Here is a 21,123-nt window from a genome sequence, read left to right on the forward strand (position 1 = left end):
TACCCCATTCGCAAGTGAAAAACCACAATAGTGGGTGACGCCTACATGCATTAGGGATAATTGTTACACTGGTGACAACAGGCAATGATTTCTTGCTAACCATCTGACCAATAAGTAATCTAATTCTAGAATTCCATTATAAGGGTCTATATCCAAGGACGCTTTTGCTACTAATTGTCTTAGGTAAGCTCTTCATCTCAATAAAGGGGGAAAAAAGGGTGTTAAACACTGATTTGAGAACACTGAGTATATGAATAAATGAAAAATAGGGCTCAGTCCCACTTGGAACCTATGAAGACAGCGATGATCAGATCTTCAAGCTGTATCATCCAAGGGGTGAGGAAGCTGTGGTGTGTTCTTCCTCACGCAGAACAGTTGTGCCTTGCCCCCATCAAAGATGTCCATGACCTAATCCTCAAATCTGTGACTATTTTCAGTTACATGGCGAAGGGGGATTACCATTGCCTATGGTATTAAAATTGTTCATCACCCAGTATTAAAATAAGAAGATTATCCTGGGCTATCCAACTGGGTCCAGTGTAATCATCGGAGACTTTACACTCAGTAGAGGGACACAGAAGAAGAAAGGCAGCTCAGAGTCGCCTTCTGTAAGAAGGACGTGACCCTAGCAAGCTTGGAGTGTGGAGCAAAGACGGTATTGGTTGAGGGTGTGGGGGCCTCCACCCGCTGGAAAGGCGAGGAAATAGATTACCCTCTAGTCTTCACACAGGAACACAATACTGCCAATACACTGCTTTTCATCCCAGTGAGACTGTGTCCAACTTTGACCTACATAGCTGTAAGATGATACATTTGTGTTGGTTAAGCTCCGAAGTTTGAGGTCATCTGTTACAGTGGCAATTGGAAAGTGGTCACAGTCCTCAATATATATGCCATGCTGCATGCAGTAATCTATTTCTGCAGCAGAAGACAGCTCTCAAGCAGACAGTTTTGGGTGGCCCCAGTAAAACTTCAAACATAGATGAGGGTGACAACAGTGTCTGCTGTAAGAATGTCTGCAATTACCTTTAGAAGGTAACGTTATTTTGTAATAATGATCAAAATTGCTGAACAGGAGAAAATATGTTAAATGGAAAAGAAAAGGTAAATCCATTCTTATTTGCAGATGATATATTTGTTTGCCTGAAAAACAAGAGAAAAAAACTGATTTTTTTTTTTGGCTAATTGTGGGGCAATTCGATGAAATGATTTGGCACAAAAAGAGAATATGAAAATGAGTAACTAATAACAGCCTGTTGGAAGATGAAATGGATAGCCATGCCTACATTAGCTTTCTACTGAAGCATGTCAAATTGACACGAATTGTGTGGCTTGTAACATCATTCATTCGTTATTCTGATGTCTGGCACAGCATGACTGGGTTCTCTCTCCAGACAAAGGTCAAGCTCTTGGCTGGCTGCCTTCTTATTTGAAGCTCAAGATCCTTGTCCGAGCTCACGCCTGTTATGTTAAAGTTCTGTTCCTTGTAGTTGCCTCATTCAGCTTTCTGTTGTTTTGTTGGCTGTAGGTCAGGGGCCAGTCTCAGTCCCCAGAAGTGACCCTCAGGACGCTGCCTGATGACCCTGTTCCGCTTAAAGCCAGTAACAGAGTGTCAGATCCTTCTGGTGCTTCAAAGATCTGACTTTGCCTTCTATGATCTGCTGGAGGAAACACTGCTTTTAAAGGGCTCCTCTGATAAGTCAGGTGTACCCAGGCTAATCTCCCTTTAGTCATAGAAAGTAATACAACCATGGTAATGAGAGATCTTCAGATTCACAGCTGCCGGGAAAATGTAGAAAGGATTATAGAAGGTAGAAGGTAACTCGGGATCATCTCAGAATTCTGCCAACCACAGTGCTTTTTAATAATAGAATAAATGTTAAAATATCCAAGACATTCGTAGCAGAGGTATAAAGAGATTTTAAAATGTGATTCTGTGGAAGGGAAGGAATGTTTAAACAAAAAAGAGTCTACCATATTGCTGGAAAAAACCAAGACCTACAAAAAATATGCGAAATATCTTTATAGTTGTCTATGCATTGAGATTTTAAAAACTATGCTTTTTTCCAGGTTAGAGGGGAATAGACTAGTTGATTTTAAAGTTTATAAATAAAATACAAAGTAGAAATAAACAGTAATAATAGACAATGTAGGAATGACACTCCTTAAGTAATAAATATATAACGCTATTGAAATAATTAAAGCATCACACTGCTTTCATAAAATTAAAAAGAAATAAAGGAGTGGATAAGAACAAGTAGAACATATATCAAAAGTTCATTTCATACCCATGAGGGATAAGTGAAATATTTGAAAAATAGTGTTAGTTACTGATTGGTTTTCTGGGAAAATAAATTGATCCGTAACTCATATTTTCTTTACCAAAATAATTACCAGGTGTATTAAAGATATAAATGTCCAAAAAGGACAAGATATAATCTTACATAATTTTTTAGTAATCTTGGGATGAGGAAGATTTTTGAATATATGTTATAAATTGCACACACACACACACAAAGATATACAAGGAATATAACAAGGAATGATAATTTCAAATGAATCCTAAGTTTAAAATTTTCATGAAGAAAGACTTCATAAACAAAGTGAAGAAAGAAATGCAAAACTTGTGAAAATATACAACAAGCTTTGCAACTTGTAACAAAGGACTGATTTCCACAACCAGTTAGAAAAATAAGAAAAAATAACAAAGATCAACAATCCAGAGAAATTTGGCAAAGGATCTGAAGTTAATTCACAAACTAAGACATTCAAATGAAAATTTAATGTCATTTAGAATTCAAATGAAAATTTAATGTCATTTAGAATAAGGGAAAACGTAGATTAGTTTTTTAATCTCACAGATGATCAAAGTTTCAAAAAGTTGATAACATACTATGTTTGGAAGATGGAGGGGGAAATTAATATTGTCACCCATTGTTGGCAGAAGAATAAATTAGTACAATTACTGTGGGGGATGATTTTGCACGTGTGAGCTTGTGTGTGTCCACACACATACCTACTTATATTTGCAACTGCTCAAAACAATGTACATATATGGTTATTTATTGCATCAGTATATACAGTAGTGAAAGATTAGATCAATTAATCAGAATTTCCTAGAGGATTAGTTAGATGAATCACATAGTCATTTAAAAAAATGGGGGCAGTCCTTTTACATAATATGGAGGAATTTCCAAGATACATTTTTGGTGAAAGAATTAGGTAGAAAAGAGTGTGGCGTATGCTAATATTTGTGTAATAAATTAAAAACTTATAAATATATTGCTTTGTATGTGCATAGACTATTTCTGGAAGCATACACACACTCAACAATTTTCACCTCTGCAGTGGGGAATTGACTCTGTTCATCTTCAGAGTAGGGAATAGAAAAATATTTACTTTGTACCCTGCTACCATTTTTACCCTTTGAATGTTTACCCTTGTGTAAATACTAGTTTATAAGTATTGAACCTTTAAACATAAATTAATAGGAAATACAACAAACCTGACTTAGACGCAAGGGCATAGTAAATTAGTAACAGTAAATTAGCAATCTGCTCCCTGTTTCTGCCGGATTACCATGCATACAAGATGTCAGAATGCATGTATCTTTGATCTACATGATGATGGAGTCATTTTCAGGTGCTATATGGTGGTAATAAAATGTATGGCAACGTGTCAAAAAGATACACATCTAAATTTGTCCTCTAAAGGGAAGACTATAACTCTACCTCAAAAGTCTCAGCAAACATCTCATAATTTCTCACGGGCTTTGCCCAGAAAGCGTGACCATTTGGACCTCTCTCCGTGGGTTGGTTAAGACCGATCTCTGCCCTGCAGAGCCATGGCAGGCGTGGGAAAGCAGCACCCAAGTCGCGTGAACGGCTTCCCAAACGCAATATTGGGAAGTCTTAGCCAAAACTAGGTCAGCATATTAGCAGTTTATCATTAACACACTTACGTAGGATACAAAGTATTTGAGAAATAAAGGTATTTGTAAAGAAATTTTAGAACAATATTCAGTAAACATCTACATCGCAATTTATCCAGGCCAGCAGAGAGCTTAGATTTTGCCCCCTGTGATTGACCTCTGGAGATGTTTTTAGCAAACACAATATGTCTCACTTTATTGAGGGATGTTAGAAGAAAAACTTCAATGTTTACTCTAATCCTGCTTTTAATGGCATTGCTAATTACACTGGTGTCCTATTTACAGGTAACGCGGAGAACAAATTAATTTTTCACCTTAAGATGAGCAGTTGGTTTGTTTGTATTTTGTAGTCCTTGTGTGTTATCAGTCTACTTAATTCCTCATTTCATTTTAACTTTCAAAGCTTAGAGCCAAATCTGTGGTCCATTGTGTGTTTATAGTGGATTTATGTTATACATTTTTATTGTCTTAATTGATTTCTCGTTTTCAACCCCCTACTCCTCCTTTTATGATTACCTTATGTTACCTACATTTTTCACATATTTATCATCAACCTCGTAGGGGAATGAAGGATGTAAGAACAGAGTTAAATATAGGCTGTTTGAAATCTAAGCTTTGTTGTTGAATTTGGGCTCAACAACAAAGGCTATATTTTGATACATGTATCTTTCTGGGCCACCTGCATCTTGCATCATGATTCAGAGGCTGAATTATTACTCCTGGACTGTGACTAACTCAAGATAATGGAATGCCAATTTAGTAAGAGCATGTTTTCTTAAGAATGTATAAGTATTCTAAAAGCGCTACAGTATGTTCTTTCCATATGGATTTTTACAAAAGACAAAAGCTAAAGAATAATGAAAAAGCCAAGCCTTCAAATTTATTTACAAACTAACATAACTTGCTTCTCACAGATTTGGAGTTACATGAGATTTATTAAAATGTACTTTCAAATAAGTAATATAGATAGATAGATAGACAGACAGACAGACACCTCCACACAATGGAAATTTCCATTTGAATGTTTCAGTATGCCTCACAAAATCAGGTTTGTAAGTAACAGAATTCAAAGTATTTCAGTACAAATCATGCAAATCCCATCTCATTTCCACAAATAGTGGTAGTAAACTGGCATATAATTGCGCCTATCCACATCTAATTAGCTGGCAAAACACCTTTGGCTACATTTATCCAATTTGCAAGTGGAAAGAGAAAGCATATAAAAGAGGTTGCAGAACCTACCCTGCGCCTGCTTTTGCCATTTACTATTAAGGTTCTTAACAATGAAACTAAAATATATGATGCTTGTTACTGTTTTGTTCCTAAACATAAATACATGTGGTATTGTAATTGCTAGGGACTGGGAGAAAGGGAGAACAGTGGTCAAGAAAGATCAATAATAAATGCACTGTTGCTTTTATTTTAAAGACCTTTACTTATTTATTCCATGGAAAGACAAAAAAAAAAAAAGGAGAGAAAAAGTAAAGAAAATGAAATGCAGAAAATATAGGATATCGGCAACAGTGAATAATGGTAAGAGCCTTAAACAGAACTAATTCAGACTTTGGAATTAATTTACTTTTAGGTCTTGCATTGCTGCTTCTTAGCCATTTTCTAAATTGCAGCCTGCAACATTTGAATAAATGCAAAAGCACATATTTGTAAAGGAACTGAGAAAACAAGAGTTCTTCTCAAATGATATTTTGTAAGCACTGTAAAATGAAGTTTTTCTTATTAAAGTATAACAACTTGAATGAATTAATTATATGCAAATTCAAGTTACTTTTTTATAATCCAAGTGTATAAGTGAATCATTACTTTGTATGAACTACAATTATATGTTTATTTAATTACTTATGCAGTTGTCTCAGTTCATTGTCTCCAACAGTTTATAATAAAATGACCTATTTTAAACTATTTCATTATGTTTTTATTTTTGTCTGTTATTTTACTGTAGAGAAACTCCTCAAATATAGTAGATATTTTTTGGCCATGTTTAATTTTAAAGACATATTTGGCAGTGAACTAGAGTATTACATTTAAGGAAAACTTTGTCACACCAGAGTTTTTTGTAATTAAAAAAAAATTATAGATAAAATGTGCAATTGTACGTATAGGAATAAATATAGAACAAAAAGCTTGTTCAATTGAAAGACATGAAGTCATAGACGTTTTGAACTAGAAGAAACCTTAGAGAACATGTAGCGATTTTCCAAATGATTATTACATCCTTTTCTGGAAGAATCCCCTAAGTCATATTGTGTTGTAAAACTGGGTATTTTAATGGAATAAGCCCCAAACCACAAGCTTAGAAACATGATGTCTCTTTTTCTCACCAATCAGTGCACACACACAGAGTGTTGGTTTATAAAATTCTTTGGTGCCGGGTGACTAGTTGGCCATGAGGCCCCTTCTCCTCCAGGTAGAATAAAGCAGGTGTAGCTCCTAGACCTCCCCAGCAAAGGGACCCAGCGGCTGTGCACACGTCACGTTCTTATTTTACAGACTGTAATCATAATGCCAAGTGGCTTTATTAACTTCTCTTTCTCCATTATCAGTATAGATAAATGTCCTTAGACTTTTTAACTTTATGTAAGATATGACCTTTCATTTCAACATTCTTCATACAGTGATTCTGCAAGATGGCCTTCCTATGTTTATAGTGACTCATATCTAATATCTTCTAATTGCATTGCTCTCATGTGCAGAACTGCTTTCACCACCATAGTGAACTGAGTTAAACCGTATTATATAACATTATTCCTAAATAAAAGAAAAAAATCAAGGCAATCTCTCCAAAAGTGGCACTTCCAACATACGTTCCCTAAGCTTTACTCAGCATTGGATATTATAGAAGGTAACTTAATTTTTATTAGAAAGATCAACTTGTTAAGGTTACAACAAAAAATGTCTGGCAATCGAGAATTTACCACGCAGACTGGTTGGCCTTTCCTGTGAGATTTCCTTGGCCAGCATAGGTTCTGTCATAAGACTTTAATTTCTTTCATGCCCAAACTCTATCATAGCATCTCAGTTAGTCTCTGTTCTACTTAGACTAGGTGGTGTGAGATATATGGACGAAATGAAGAGGGAAGACACACACAGTAATTACCACTGATGTCAACGCATACTTAGTACTTACATGACCTGTGTAAATCCTTATAAAACTGAATAGAGCTTTTGCTGGGCTGGCCTAATATGAACATATTTATTGGATATAAATATATGTAAACTAGTTGAAAAAGGCTTGACCAGATAAAGGGAAGTTTGTATTTGGGTGCAACATAGAGATTGCATTGGAGGGAAAGAGTAGTATAGAGTAAGCCCGAATAAAGTAGGTATTTTGAAGAACAAAAGCGTTTCGTATAAACAAGCCTGAAAAGTAGAAGATATTAAGAATTTTATGTAAATTATGCTTTACATTTAATATTTATAACCTGGAGAAAATTTGCCTCTATTTACCTAGCTGACTGGACATGTGAATTGTTTGATATACCACTCAGAACAGTCTCCTCACATAAGAAATTTTGCCGCACTCCAGATTTTATAGCAAATTGGCACATAATAAATGGAAAGTCTAGGTCCAAACGAATGAAAGATCTGTGGTAAGTAGGTAGAACAGTCTCTTCATTTGTCTTTGTATTAAGTGCTATAAAACTCATTTCACAGTTTCTCCATGAGACTAATACTGTTTACATTACTGCCTTTTATTTACAAAATTGTTTAGGTAAATCCTACATCAAGTTGTGCAGAACAGTCATTTTGCGGAAAAATAAAATTTTCCCATTCTGAAGAGAAAACACTGAACGTGGAAAATCCATGATCTTTAGTTTGCATTCTGCAAGTTTTCATGCAAAAAATCGTGTTATGTGAACAAAGTTTATATTGCTTATAAATCATTTCATTTAAGCAGATTAATGAGGTCCTATTTTTGCATTCATATATTTGAAAATGCATATTAAATGTTGGAAATGCAGATTTAATAGTTGGAAAATATTAATAAGCAGATGCCATATCTTTTTGGTACAAGTATGTTACCAAAACCATATTTACCGCTCATCAACTCTCTTTCCTCTCTGTATCTGTTTGGCACACTTGACAGATTAACCAAAGCTGTGTGGATACGCAGTGCGGACTGAGTGCCATTTCTAAGTTTGTGTATTATCATGAATAAGCAAGCCCTGTACTGTTACTCTTTTTTGTGATTATTAACAATGCTCTGAAGAATATAAAGACTGACTAAACTAAAAATAAATTGAATAAGAAACAAAACAAAGCAGTAAACAAAAACCTTAACTCTCTGTATTAAAGAAAAATCATCAAACTAACATGCATATTGTTCTAAAAAGATGCAAAACTTCTGAGGTCTCTTGAGAGCCATAAAATAGTTGTTTTTTTTCAGGTAAGAAAAATTTTGAGAGGATATGTGTATCTAAGTTGCATCAATTGTTCCAAATTATTTATCACCGTAACCTCATTCCATTATGCTCATATAAGACATTAGGTAGCAAGTGGTATCTTTGATTAAACTAAAGCATGTGTCAATTAAATTTTAATAACTTTTTATTAATCAAAACATATATCATTTAGAAACTCTGATCACTAGAGAAATTCTGTCTCACCGTGAAGTTAATATAATTGCAACTAAAATAAATAAAAATGAAAAATGTGAAAGTTAGTGTTTTTTAAACAACATTGTGTTTTATAATATGCTTATTGAAATATCAAAAAATTTCTGAGAATACCTATTAGTCTTTTAAATGACTTGTATAGGACCGTGAAGACTCCAGGCTAGAAACCGCTGAGATCAGAGTCATCTGCTTGGATAAGCACATTCAAATATTTAAGCTCTGTTATCAACTCCCTGTGGTCTTTAAATAATTCTCCAATCTATTGCATCAATTACAGCAGGCTCATAAAAAAAATGTTTTTAAAAATTATTATTATAGAAGTTTCAGGTGCACAGCATTATAATTCAACATCTGTATACACTGCAAAGCAATCATCACATGTCTAGTTACCATCCATCACCATACAGGTGACCCCTTCACCCATTTTGCCCACCCTCTCAACTTCCTTCTCCTTGGGTAACCACTGATCTGTTCTTTGTATCTATTCATTTGTTTTTGTTTTATTTTGCTTGGTTGGTTTATTTTTGTTTATTTTGTTTTCCCACATATGAATGAAATCATACAGTATTTGTCCTTTCTGTGTCTGATTTAGTTCACTGAGCATAATACCTTCAAGCTCCATCCATGTTGTCACAAAGAACAGGATTTCCCTCTTTTATATGGCTGAGTAGTATTCACTTGTATTTATAAATACCACACCTTTATTGTCCATTCATCCATCCATGGATACAAGTTGTTTCCATATCTTGGCTATTGTAAATAATGCTGCAGTGAACATGGTGGTGCATGTATCTTTTCGAATTAGCATTTGTGTGTTTTTTGGATAAAGACCCAGAAGTGGAGCAGCTAGGTCATACGGTAGTTCTAGTTAGGACGTTCTGAGGAATCTCCATATTGTTTTCCAAAGTTACTGCACCCGATTACAGTCCCACCAACTGTGTACAAGGGGTTCCTTTTCTCCACATCCTCTCCAACATTGATTATTTATTGTCTTTTTGTTATTAGCCATTCTAACATGTATGTGGTGATATCTCATTGTGGTCATTTTAATTAACATTTCCCTAATAATTAACAATGTTGAACATTTTTTCATGTGTCTCTTGTCCATCTGTATGTTTTCTCTGGAAAAAAAATGTCTTTTCAGATCCATGCACTCATCAATACAAATGAGTTCTTTATATATGTTTTTTATATTAACTCCTTACTGGATACATGATTTGCAAACATCTTTTCCCATTTAGTAGGTTGCCTTTTCCTTTTGTTAATGATTTCCTTTGCTGTATAAAAGCTTTTTAGTTTAATGTAGTCCCATTTGTTTCTTTTTACTTCTGTTGCCCAGGCCTTTAGAGTTATAACCACAAAAACATCTCTAAGACCAATGTCAATGGGGTTACCACCTATATTTTCTTCTAGGAGTTTTATAGTTCATGTCTTACACTTAAGCCTTTTTAATTCATTTTGGGTTTCTTTTTACATATGGTATAAGAAAGCGGTTCAGTTTCACTCTTTTGCATGTAGTTGTCCAGTTTTCCCAACACCATTTATTGAAGAGACTGACTTTACAGTCTTGGACCTTTGTCATAAAATTAATTGACCATATAAGTCTGGCTTAATTTCTGGGCTCTCTATTCTGTTACACTGATCTGTGTGTCTGCTACTGCTCCAGTATCATGCAGTTTTGATTGCTGTAGCTTTGTAGTATAATTTGAAATCAGGGCAGGTGAGACCTCCAGGTTTGTTCTTCTTTATCAAGATTGCCTTGGCAACTTGGGGTCTTCCTTGGTTTCATACAAATTTTAGAATTGTTCGTTTCTGTGGGATTGCACTGAATCTGTAGATTGCTTTGGGTGGTATGGACATTTTAACAATATTAATCCTTTCAATTCATGAATGATATCTTTCCATTTATTTGTGTTGTCTTCAATTTCTTTCATCAGTGTCCTAGAGTTTTCAGAGTGCAAGTCTTTTACCTTCCTAGCAAAATGTATTCCTAAGTATTTTAAATTTTGATGCAATTATAAATAGAATTATTTTTAATTTCTCTTTCTGATAGTTCATTAATAGTATAGAAATGCCACAAATTTCTGTGTATAGATTTTGTTTCCTATGAATTTAATGAACTCATTTGTTAGTTCTAATAGTTCTCCTGGTGATGTCTTTAGGATTTTCTATGAATGGTATTGTGTCATCTGCAAATAGTGACAGTTTTACTTCTTTTCCCAATTTGTATGCTTTTTATCTCTCTTGTCTGATTGTAGCTGAGACTTCCAATACTGTGTCGACTAAAAGTGGTAAAAGCCGGCATCCTTGTCTTTTTCGTGATTTGAGGAAAAAGCTCTCAGTTTTTCACCATTGAGTATGTTAGCTGTGGGTTTGTCACACATGGTCTGTATTACGTTGAGGTATGTTCCCTCTATACCCATTTAGTAAGAGTTTTTATCCTATAGTTGTTGAATTTTGTCAGATTTTTTTCTACAACTATTGGCATGATCATACAATTTTTAATCTTCATTTTTGTTAATTTGTTGATTTGCAGACACTGTACCATTCTTGCATCCCTGGAATAAATCCCATCTAATCATAACATATGATCCTTTTAATGTACTATCAGATTTTGTTTGCTGGGATTTTTGCATTTATATTGATCAAGTTTATTTACCTGTAATTTTTTTTTTTTTTTTTGGTTGTGTCCTTTATCTGGTTTTGGTACCAGGGTGACATTGGTTTTATAAAATGTGCTGGATATTTTCCTCCTCTTCAATTTTTGGGAAAAAAATGAAAAGAATAAGTATTAAATCTTCTTTGAGTGTTTCGTAGAATTTGCCAGTGAAGTAGTCTGGTCCTGGGCTTTTGTTTATTGGGAGACTTTTAAGTACTATTTCAATTTCATTACTAGTAATTGGTCTAGTCAGCATTTTTTCATGATTCAGTCTTAGAAGATTGTTTCTAAGAATATCCCCAATTCTTCTAGGTTGCTCAATTTTAGAGTAGTCTCTTATTGCCCTTTGTATTTCTGTGGTTTCAATTGTAACTTCCCCCTTTTCATTTCTGATTTTATTTATTTCAACCCTCTTCCATTTTTGGTTAATCTAGCTAAAGGCTTATCAATTTTGTTTATTTTTCAAGGAGCTAGCTTTTAGTTTCATTGATCTTTTCTACTGAGTTTTTTAGTCGTTCTTTTAATTATTTTTTACTCTGATCTTTATTATTTCCTTCCTTTTTACTAATTTGGGGTTTTGTTTGTTCTTTTATTTCTAGTTCCTCTAGGTGTAAAGTTATTTATTTGGGATTTTTCTTGTCTATTGAGGTAGGCTTATATTGCTATGAACTTCCCTCTTAGAACTGCATTTCTTCATCCCATAGATTTTTAATGTTCCTTGTTTCTATTTTCATTTGTTTCTAGGTATTTTTTGATTTCTCCTTTGATATCTTTGATGACCCATTAGTAGTTCAAGAGCATGTTGTTTAGTCTTCATATTTTTATGATTTTCCCATTTTTCCTTTGTGATTGATTTCTACTTTTATACCATTGTAGTTGGAGAAGATGCTTGATATGATTTCAAAATTCTGGAGTTTATTGAGTTTTATTTTGTGACCTAACATGGAATTAATCCCAGAAAATGTTTCATGTGCACTCGAGAAGAATGTGTGTTCTTCGGTTTTAAAAATGGAATGTTCTATACATATCTGTTAGTTCAATTTGGTATAATGTGTCATTTAAGTATGAAGTTTCCATATTCATTTTCTGTCTAAATGATATATCCATTGATTTAAAAGCAAAACAAATTTTTAAGGATTTAAAAACAAACAAACAAACAAAAAAGTATGTCCAGGAGAAAAAAAAGAGATTCTAGATTTACAGATTTTTTTCCCCAATCTATCACTCTTATTTATAATCTCAAATAACATGTCATTTTGTAACTTTGATTTTTAATCACTCTTCTTCACAGCATCTTTTCTTCTTTATATTAAATAGAACTTTACTGGAGTATAATAAGCATATGAAGAAATTTACTCATGTGTCTACATAATTCACAATTATGATTGTGATTATTAGTAAACTGGCAGAGTTGTGCAATTATCAAAACAATTCAGTTTGTCTTTTTCATCACTTTAAAGAGATTATTTCAGATTATTTGCAATCTTTCTCATCTGCTTCCCCAGGAATCCAATAATCTATTTTCTATCCCTATAGATGTACCTTTCATATAAATGGAACCATGCAGTATGCCATCTTTTAAGTCTCGTTTCTTTTCTGTTAGCATAGTATTTTGAAATTCATCCATACTTGATTAAATGTCAGTAGTGCATTTCTTTTTGTGCCTGAATGGCGTTTTATTGTACCAAATTGTATTGGTTTTCTAAGGCTGCAATGACGAAATACCACATACTTGGTGACTGGAAACAACAGACACATTCTCTCACAGTTCTGGAGGCAAGAAGCCTAAAATCAAGGTGTTGGCAGAGCCATGTTCTCTCTGAAGATTCTAGGGGAGGATACTTCCTTGCCTCATCTTAGCTTCTGGTGGTTGCCAGCAAGCCCTCATGTTCCAGGGCTTATAAAGGCATTACTCCAATCTCTGCCTCCGTCATCACATGGGGCTATTCCTTTTTTGTCTTTTTGTCTCCCCTATATTCTTTTAATATAAAAATATCAATCCTTGGATTAGGATCCAACTTATTTCAGTATGTTACCAGTTACATCTGCAAATACCTTATTTCCAAATAAGGTCAGATTCTAAGTTTCCAAATGAACACAGATTTTATGGGATATAGTATGCAACTAGCATACAAATTTTGTTTGTACCGTTCACTAGTTGATGGAAATGTACATATTTGCAGATTTTAGCTATTATGACTAACACTGCTATGAATATTTGCCTGCATGTTGTTATGTAAATATAGTTTTCATTTCTCTTAAGTAGATATCTAAGTGTGGGATTGCTGTGTAGTATGAGAAATTTATATTGTACTTTAAAACTTTTAGGTACAGAAAGAGCATTTAACTCTGAAAGGTATCATACCAGGCAATATGCTAAACACGTGTGTGCATTATCTCATTTAATGCCTACGGAAACCCCATGCAATAGACTGTTGAGACTCCCGTGTGCTATAACCAAGTCAAAAATCAAACTGAAGCACTGTCGTCTGCAGGAGGCAATCAGAGAGACTGTTTTAAGGGAGAGAAATGTTACAGAAACTGAAAATAAGAGTGAGGCTGATTCATGGGGAAGGCACCTGAGGCAGGAAGGTCAAGCAACTTTCATGGGTCTGGGCAAGTTGAGATACAGGTTTGTAGCACTAGTGAGAAGAAAGCAACAAGTCATCTCTGACTCAAAATGAATGCTTTATGTTTCTTTTTCTTTTTTTTTTTTAAAGACCCAGAGCCCAGAAGCTATCACTTGTTTTATTTTCAAATGACCTCACATGATTAACCTGCTGACTAAGATCTACTTGAGACATATCAGGAGGTTCTTATCATATTTGTCTATGCTTCCTGGAGACCAGCAGAAAAATTTTAAAAACTGTAAAAAGCTAGCTTGACTGTGCAGCCTGGGGCCACAGGATATAGTCTAGTACCTGATTCACAGTACCCTTTGTTTTAACACTGTATGCCTGTGCTCTGACTACATAAAAGAATTCATCTTACGTCGTATGATGGTCTTTTATGCTGAAGTTCTAAGACTTTCTTTTTATTGCATAAACTAACTAACATTTCAGCGTCCTGATTTCTATCTACATACAATATCTTCATGCTAAAAAGTACTGCTGGAAGATAAAAGCAAATGAGAACTTAAGTTGATACAGTTAAAATCATAAACTCACCATCCTTTAAGTTTCTCTTATACTAATGAAGTATTTTATTTATTTAATTCTCAAGTTCAGTGTGTTAAATAGATTGATTAATACTACAACTTGAATGTTCAGAGAAAGACTTCCCACCTTTTACTGATGGAACAAAGATAGACAACAAAAAGTACTCAGAAAAACATTTAAAATTTCAATAATGTCCAGTAATAGCTTCTTTTTCCAATTGTCATGGTTTCTAGGAACTTTAATTCATATAATGATAAAAGTTAATACTTTAATTTAAAATTCTTATTTCAAGTTATCTACTATTTAAAATAAACAAATTAATATCTGATTTGGTTTTTTTTTATTCTAATACCTAAACCCTATGAATCTTTTCTTTTCCAGGGTAGCTTCCTGGCCAGAAAAACTTGTGTGTCCATCTGACTATACCATGACCTCTATCTGACTTCTGAGTTCTGTACCCACAACCTTCTCTCAGCATTCTTTCCCTAACAGGCTTGTGTCCCAAGACTCTAGTGTTTCTTCATTTGGCACTTGTATTTGACTCAGCTTCATTTTTCCTCTCAGATTATGAATTGGTTTTATATTAGAAATTCCCTTTTTCATTCTCTAGACATACGGATGACTTTTGCATGAATGTCCTGTAAATTACTCCACAGAATTCTCCCTCCACTCACGTATTCCTTAAGCCAGTATACTACCTGTTAAATGCTGGTGCTAGTAATGCCAACATGGAACTCAGCATAGACAGTTCCTTACAGATCAAAGTCTCAAATGCTCAATCACGAGCATATATAGTACCTGATGTATGGTCTTTCTCTTTTGGAAAATTATCTGTAAAAGAACTTTGTGAATTGAAATAATCAATTTTTTTTTTCATGAGCTATAAAAATAAATAGAATAGTCATGGTATGTTCCATCAGGCAGAAAATCTACTGAATGAAGCCAATGATATTGGGTTCCACTTCAACACATTCTGGAAAATTACACAATAGAGCTGTCAAAAACAAAGTCCGACTGAACTGTCATGATTGTACAAAAGCAACAATCTGAAGGACAAAGTGAGTCTTGCCTAACCCTATGACCTGCCAGGCCAAGCTTCACGTGATTTAACTGCAGACCGTCAGGGATGAATCAGCTTTCGTGTAACGTTAACCTTCTATGACACAAGGAAGAAATGAATGCAAGGACTGTGTCACTGATAACGCAATAGAAAGCATAAAGTTGGCGTATTTTTACTATTTTCTCTAATGACAATTAAAACTAAATCAAATTTCCTTTTATGCAATGAATGAAGAAGTCAACTTCTAGTAAATTACCTGGAATAATTGATTTCTAAAAGCTGGCTTGAAGGAAGAAAGGGTATACATTTTTTATTCCACTTTTAAGCATGCCAACTTGATTGTCTCCTTGCCAGACAGTGGCTTCAATCATCTAGGAAGCTTTGTGGGAAGCTTTGCTTTGCTCTAAATTTCCATCCATTGAGGGAGAGTCAGACTGAGGCACCGGCCATCTGACAGTCCTTATTCCCCCCAGTTCACTACTCCTGTTGGTACAGAACTCATCCCCCTTTTATTCTGCTCTATGTTTGGTCTTTGGATGCTGATCTGTACAGCTTGCTGAGTTGGACTTCTGCCTGCCTCTTCCTGCATAAGCTCTTGTTGCATAAGATTGTTTGAATCATCCAAAACTGCCTCAGATGTTCAATGCCCAATCTTTTGATTTCCTATTATAAACCCAGATTCATATGACAATAAAAATAAAATGTCTTTGCAGCACTTTAAGGGCAGGAATTTTTGTACATTTTATTCCCTGCTTTATCCCCAGTATGTAGAAAAGTACCTGACATACCTATCTATAAATATTTGTTTAATAAATGTGTTAACCTTTTTTCTAAATTTAGTTACTGCATAGACTTAAATACATTCGCACCAAACATGGTATGTTCAGGATTTACCAAATAGTATCCAATTCTTTTTTCAGTTACACTTGGCCTGGCCCAGAACAGCCCAACATCATCTGTTATGGACATAGGAAGAGAAAATTATTTTCTAAGGGTAAAATACCAGTTTAAAAAGTATGAAAGACACTAAAGTTCTAAAACCTTGACCTTAAAACTTGTAATTGAAGAAAATAAAATAAATCACACAAGAAAGATTCTTGGCGACAACTCAGGCTATACTTCTAGCAAAGGTATAAATATATCTTCCTATTAATTCGCATTTTATCACATAATTTACACTTGGAGATTAATTTGAAAACAAAAATAGTTCAGTTTAATATTACAGGAACTAATATCAACAAGAAGTGTTTTTATCTAAAAACAGAATTATGACTTATCGGTGGATAAAACTATCCATTCTTTCCATATCTCTTATGGTGTTGATGACTATGTGTTTTAGATGAAAAGGGCATGTTTTTCAGAGAAGAATATTTAAAAGGAGATCTGTGGTAATTACCCTTATATATTGAAGACCATGGATTCTTACAGTGACTTGGAAGTTTTCATGGATAAATGCTGGTGCAGCTTAAGTAACATTTTCTTAACTCAATAAGGTCCTCGTTTTACATGTCTAGGTAGATTTTTTGATTCTTCTCTTTGATAAGGACGACTTCACCTCTATCATAATTATCTCATATCTGAGAAAGTAAACAGAGCAAAATAAACCAGCAAAATGCTTACCAGGGCAATTTAAACTCCCCCTCTCCTTCAGAAACCTCAAAAATGTACCCTTTAGGGCCAAGTGTGTTCTACTGACTCTTATTTGGTCAGAGTCTCTCAACCTTGCATATGGTTTGAAATTATCCTTACTTATCTCTCACTCTTTATTTCTCTTTTTTATTAATCTACAAAACCATTAAAAAAAACTGAGTGCTAATAAAATCAAGTACTGTCGACAGTTGTTCATATTAATATTCATGAGATTCATCCTCATACTAACTAGTTTAGTTTTCATCAGATTAATGTATACTTTCTATCTTAGGGAAGAAAACATTGACAATTGGCAAAAGAAAGTGATTTTTTTTTCCCCAAACCACTTGTTTCATTAGGGGAACTGGACTTGAAGCCACCCAATCTTTAAATTATTCTATCCCTTTGAAAAATCTCCAGTGGTTAGCACAGTGACCAGTGTACAGGAAGAGATTAAATCCATGGTCAGGTAAGCTATTAAATAGATGGATGTTTGAGTAAATATTTCTGAAGTTGGTACTTTTTTTTTCAGTAAAACATGCCTCATGTCTTTGTACTGTATATATTTGCAGAGATTCATTAAATAATTAAGTGATCAGTTTTGCTAGTGTGTACTGGAACAGGAAGAATAAGTTAGTAGAAACTCAAAAAAATTTCAACTCAAAAGGCTTTGTCATTTTCACAACTATTAATCTATTTTCCATATTGATTGATATTCAATGTGGACATTGTCTAGATTACACTGGGTTATTCTCTAGTATGCTAAGGAGCAACTTTATCTGATGAAATACATGCTTACTATGACTTTATTTTGTTTGATTTATTTATATTAGTTGCACTTATAATAGTACCACATAATTTAAAGAAATACAGGCATACCTTGGAGACGTTGCAAGCTTGATTCCAGACAACGGCAATAAAGCGAATACCAAAATAAAGGGAGTCACACAAATTCTGGGAATTCCCAGTGCATTTAAAAGTTTACCCCACACTATAGTCTTAGTGCAGTAGCATTGTCTAAAAAAGCAATGTATATATCTTAATTGAAAAAATACTTCGCTAAAAATGCTAACCATCATCTGAGCTTTCAGTAAGTCATAATGTTTTTGCTGGTGGAATGCCTTGCCTTGATGCTGATGGCTGCTGACAGATGGTGGTGTTGCTGAAGGCTGGGGTGGCTGTGGCAATTTCTTAAAATAAGACAGCTTGCCCTCCTCCTTAGTCATGGCGTCCTGGTGCTGCTAGGACTCGAACACTGGGGCATTCGTGTTGCTCTCAGCCTAGGTGAACTCCATTTCATCCAGCCCTCACTGGTGCACCATGTAGGAATGCCTTGTGCTGGACATGACTGTGAACTTCTCAGAGAGTACTGAATGTATTCTTCTGGATGGCCAGGCTGTTATTGCCGATGAAGGTGGTGGACTTTCTTCACAGCTGGGGTGGGATGTCACGGATCACTGCTTTCACACAGTTGGGGATCTAGTTGACAAAACAGCTGTTCTTGTTTCAGAGTTAAACACCTATACACATCTTCCTCCTGCATGGATATGTGGCCAGCCACTGAACAGGGCAGCCAACATCAGTTAGTGGTTGTGATGGGGATCACAGGCAGACATCATGCTCTTGGAGTGAAACATCTGCAGGATGAGCTCGAGCACCTTAAGGGCCTGGTACTACTGGCTACCCCTACTGATCAGTGGGGTGAAACCAGGCATGAAGAAATGCAGGCAAGGGAAGGGCACCATGTTCACATTGTGCTCACACAGATCAGCACCAAGTTGTCCCAGGAAGTGCAGGTGATGTGGTTGGCTTTAGGGTTTTGGGGCAGATGTTATAGAAGGCATTGTTATCAGTGCAATAGGTCTCATCTGTGGTTTCTAAGAGCTGGTGGACTGAGAGGGTGCATTGTAAGGCTCCACCACTAGTGGGAACACTTGAGCAAGGGCACCACATTGAAGGTGTGATCACTGAACACAGATGACCATCACAAATAAGATATCGACAAAAAGGTTGAAATATTCTGAGACTTAACCACAATGGGACACAGAGACAATGAGCAAATGCTGTTGGAAAAATGCTCGATGCCATGAACATTCAATTTGGGAAAAAAAATAGTCTGTGAAGCAGAATAAAGTTTAACACAATAAAAAGAAGCATGCATGTAGTACATAAGCCAATGGAGGGAATGAGAAGTGAAAGAATATGATTGTTTATTTTAAATTCTGTCCGTTTTGCAATTTCTGTTGGTTCTGTGTTTGCTTCATAAAGGTAAGTTACTAAAATATAACTAAATTTAAGAGTAGGCCAAAAGATAAATTATTAGAAAAAATAGAAATATAGAACCATAATGATTTCAGATTACTTTGCCATTGTCTTTAGAATAACACTTACCTTAGAGAACTCAACTGAATATAGTAGGTGATGTTCCACGAGTGTAATTTATAAACGAAAGATGAAAAATGTTAGTCATTATTAAGATCACACCTACGGGAAAATTGACTCTACATAAAAGATTATTGAATGAATGTACTTTTTTATGTTTTAAATGTAAGAGCAATGCTAATGATATATAGTGTAATTTTGTTAATGATCTGCCTGAGCCAATGCTTTACCTTAACCAGCCTAGTATTGATCCCAATGAACATGAAACAATAATGCCTAATAACATACATAAATTGGAATATGAGAGGCTAGGTTTAAGATAAAAGAGAGTAATGGAAGTAGAGAACCCATTTAAGAGCCTTGACTTTACAGAGTAAGGACAAGTGGTGTGCATCAAAAATTTAATAGAATCAGATTATAAAAATGTGAGATCACATTAGATGATCTTTTGGGGACAATTTTGATTCTGTAAGTACAGGAAAGCAAGCCACTGTCTACTGTAGTATATAAAATAATGTGTAACCAAATATGTCTTTTTTTTCTCTAAGGAAAGTAATACTAAAAAAAACAAAAACTGGAAACATAAGGCTGCCTATGAGAATGGAATCAGCTAGAAAGCAAGGTGCTTGTGCGTAACTTTGTAAATCAGACACTATTGTCAAATGTCTCTCTGTTCTGTGTGTGACAAAAAATAAATAAAGAATTAAAACCAGCAATTAATCCACCAAGTTAAAATTCTGTGTAAGCTCAGATCGGACCGTGCTTTGTTTATCCACATTTTGCACATCACTCTACTGTTATTATCTGCCATCTACGGTGGTGACGTAAGGACATTCTTACCGTCAGACCTTGTTGTTCCCTAGCCCTGTAACTGCTATTTCTATATTCCCTAGAATTCTCTTTATCTTGTCTCTTTGCCTTTCTATCCTAGTAGGCAATCATGTTGCTAGTTAACAGTACTCCAGTCCTGTTAATCATCAAATAATCTTTGTATTAAATGTTCCTTCTTCAAATTCCTGTGTGATTTCTGTTACTGACGGGACTCTGATTGTTACAAAAGTGGACTCTCCTTATCACCAGTGAAATCAATACACAAGCCCTTTCTCAGAGTTTTAGCATGATGCATTTCAACTCACTGTAAGTTGTTGGACTGCTACTTCACAGAAGTTCTTTCAAATACTAGAACAGAATTAACTACAAAAATAGTTCTCTTTTTTGCATAGTTACATTACAAACATTTTTCTAAATGAGGTTTATGTGGGAAGAACATATTTATTATGCAATTGTCATTGATAGGAATTTTATTCAGATATAAATTGAGTGTGGTAAACTGTGCACATTTAACATAAAAAACGTGATGAGTTTTTAAAATTATATACTGCTATAAAATCGTCACCGGAATCAAAATAGAAGACATGCCCATCTCCCCTAAAAGATCCCTTTTAAGATTCTTTATTAAAGTTCACTTTTCTCTTCATCTCCAATCATAAGCAACCACTGATTGTTTTTTGGCCACCATAAATTAGATTTTATTATCTAAATTTATATATATATATATATTAATTATATATAATTATAATAATATATAATTATACATAATAATTATATGTAATTAATATATAATAAAATTATATATATATACTGAAAGAAGTCACATATATGATTTCTTTCAG

The 21,123-nt window shown here is 34.5% G+C and overlaps 1 pseudogene; it reads right to left on the reverse strand.

The window, feature by feature from the left end:
- LOC123616989 (tubulin beta chain-like) overlaps positions 1-21,123 on the reverse strand; it is an 87,331-nt pseudogene that overhangs the window by 17,207 nt on the left and 49,001 nt on the right.

This window comes from Camelus bactrianus, chromosome 2 (assembly GCF_048773025.1).
Source record: "Camelus bactrianus isolate YW-2024 breed Bactrian camel chromosome 2, ASM4877302v1, whole genome shotgun sequence".
In the NCBI taxonomy this organism is placed as follows: Eukaryota; Metazoa; Chordata; class Mammalia; order Artiodactyla; family Camelidae; genus Camelus; species Camelus bactrianus.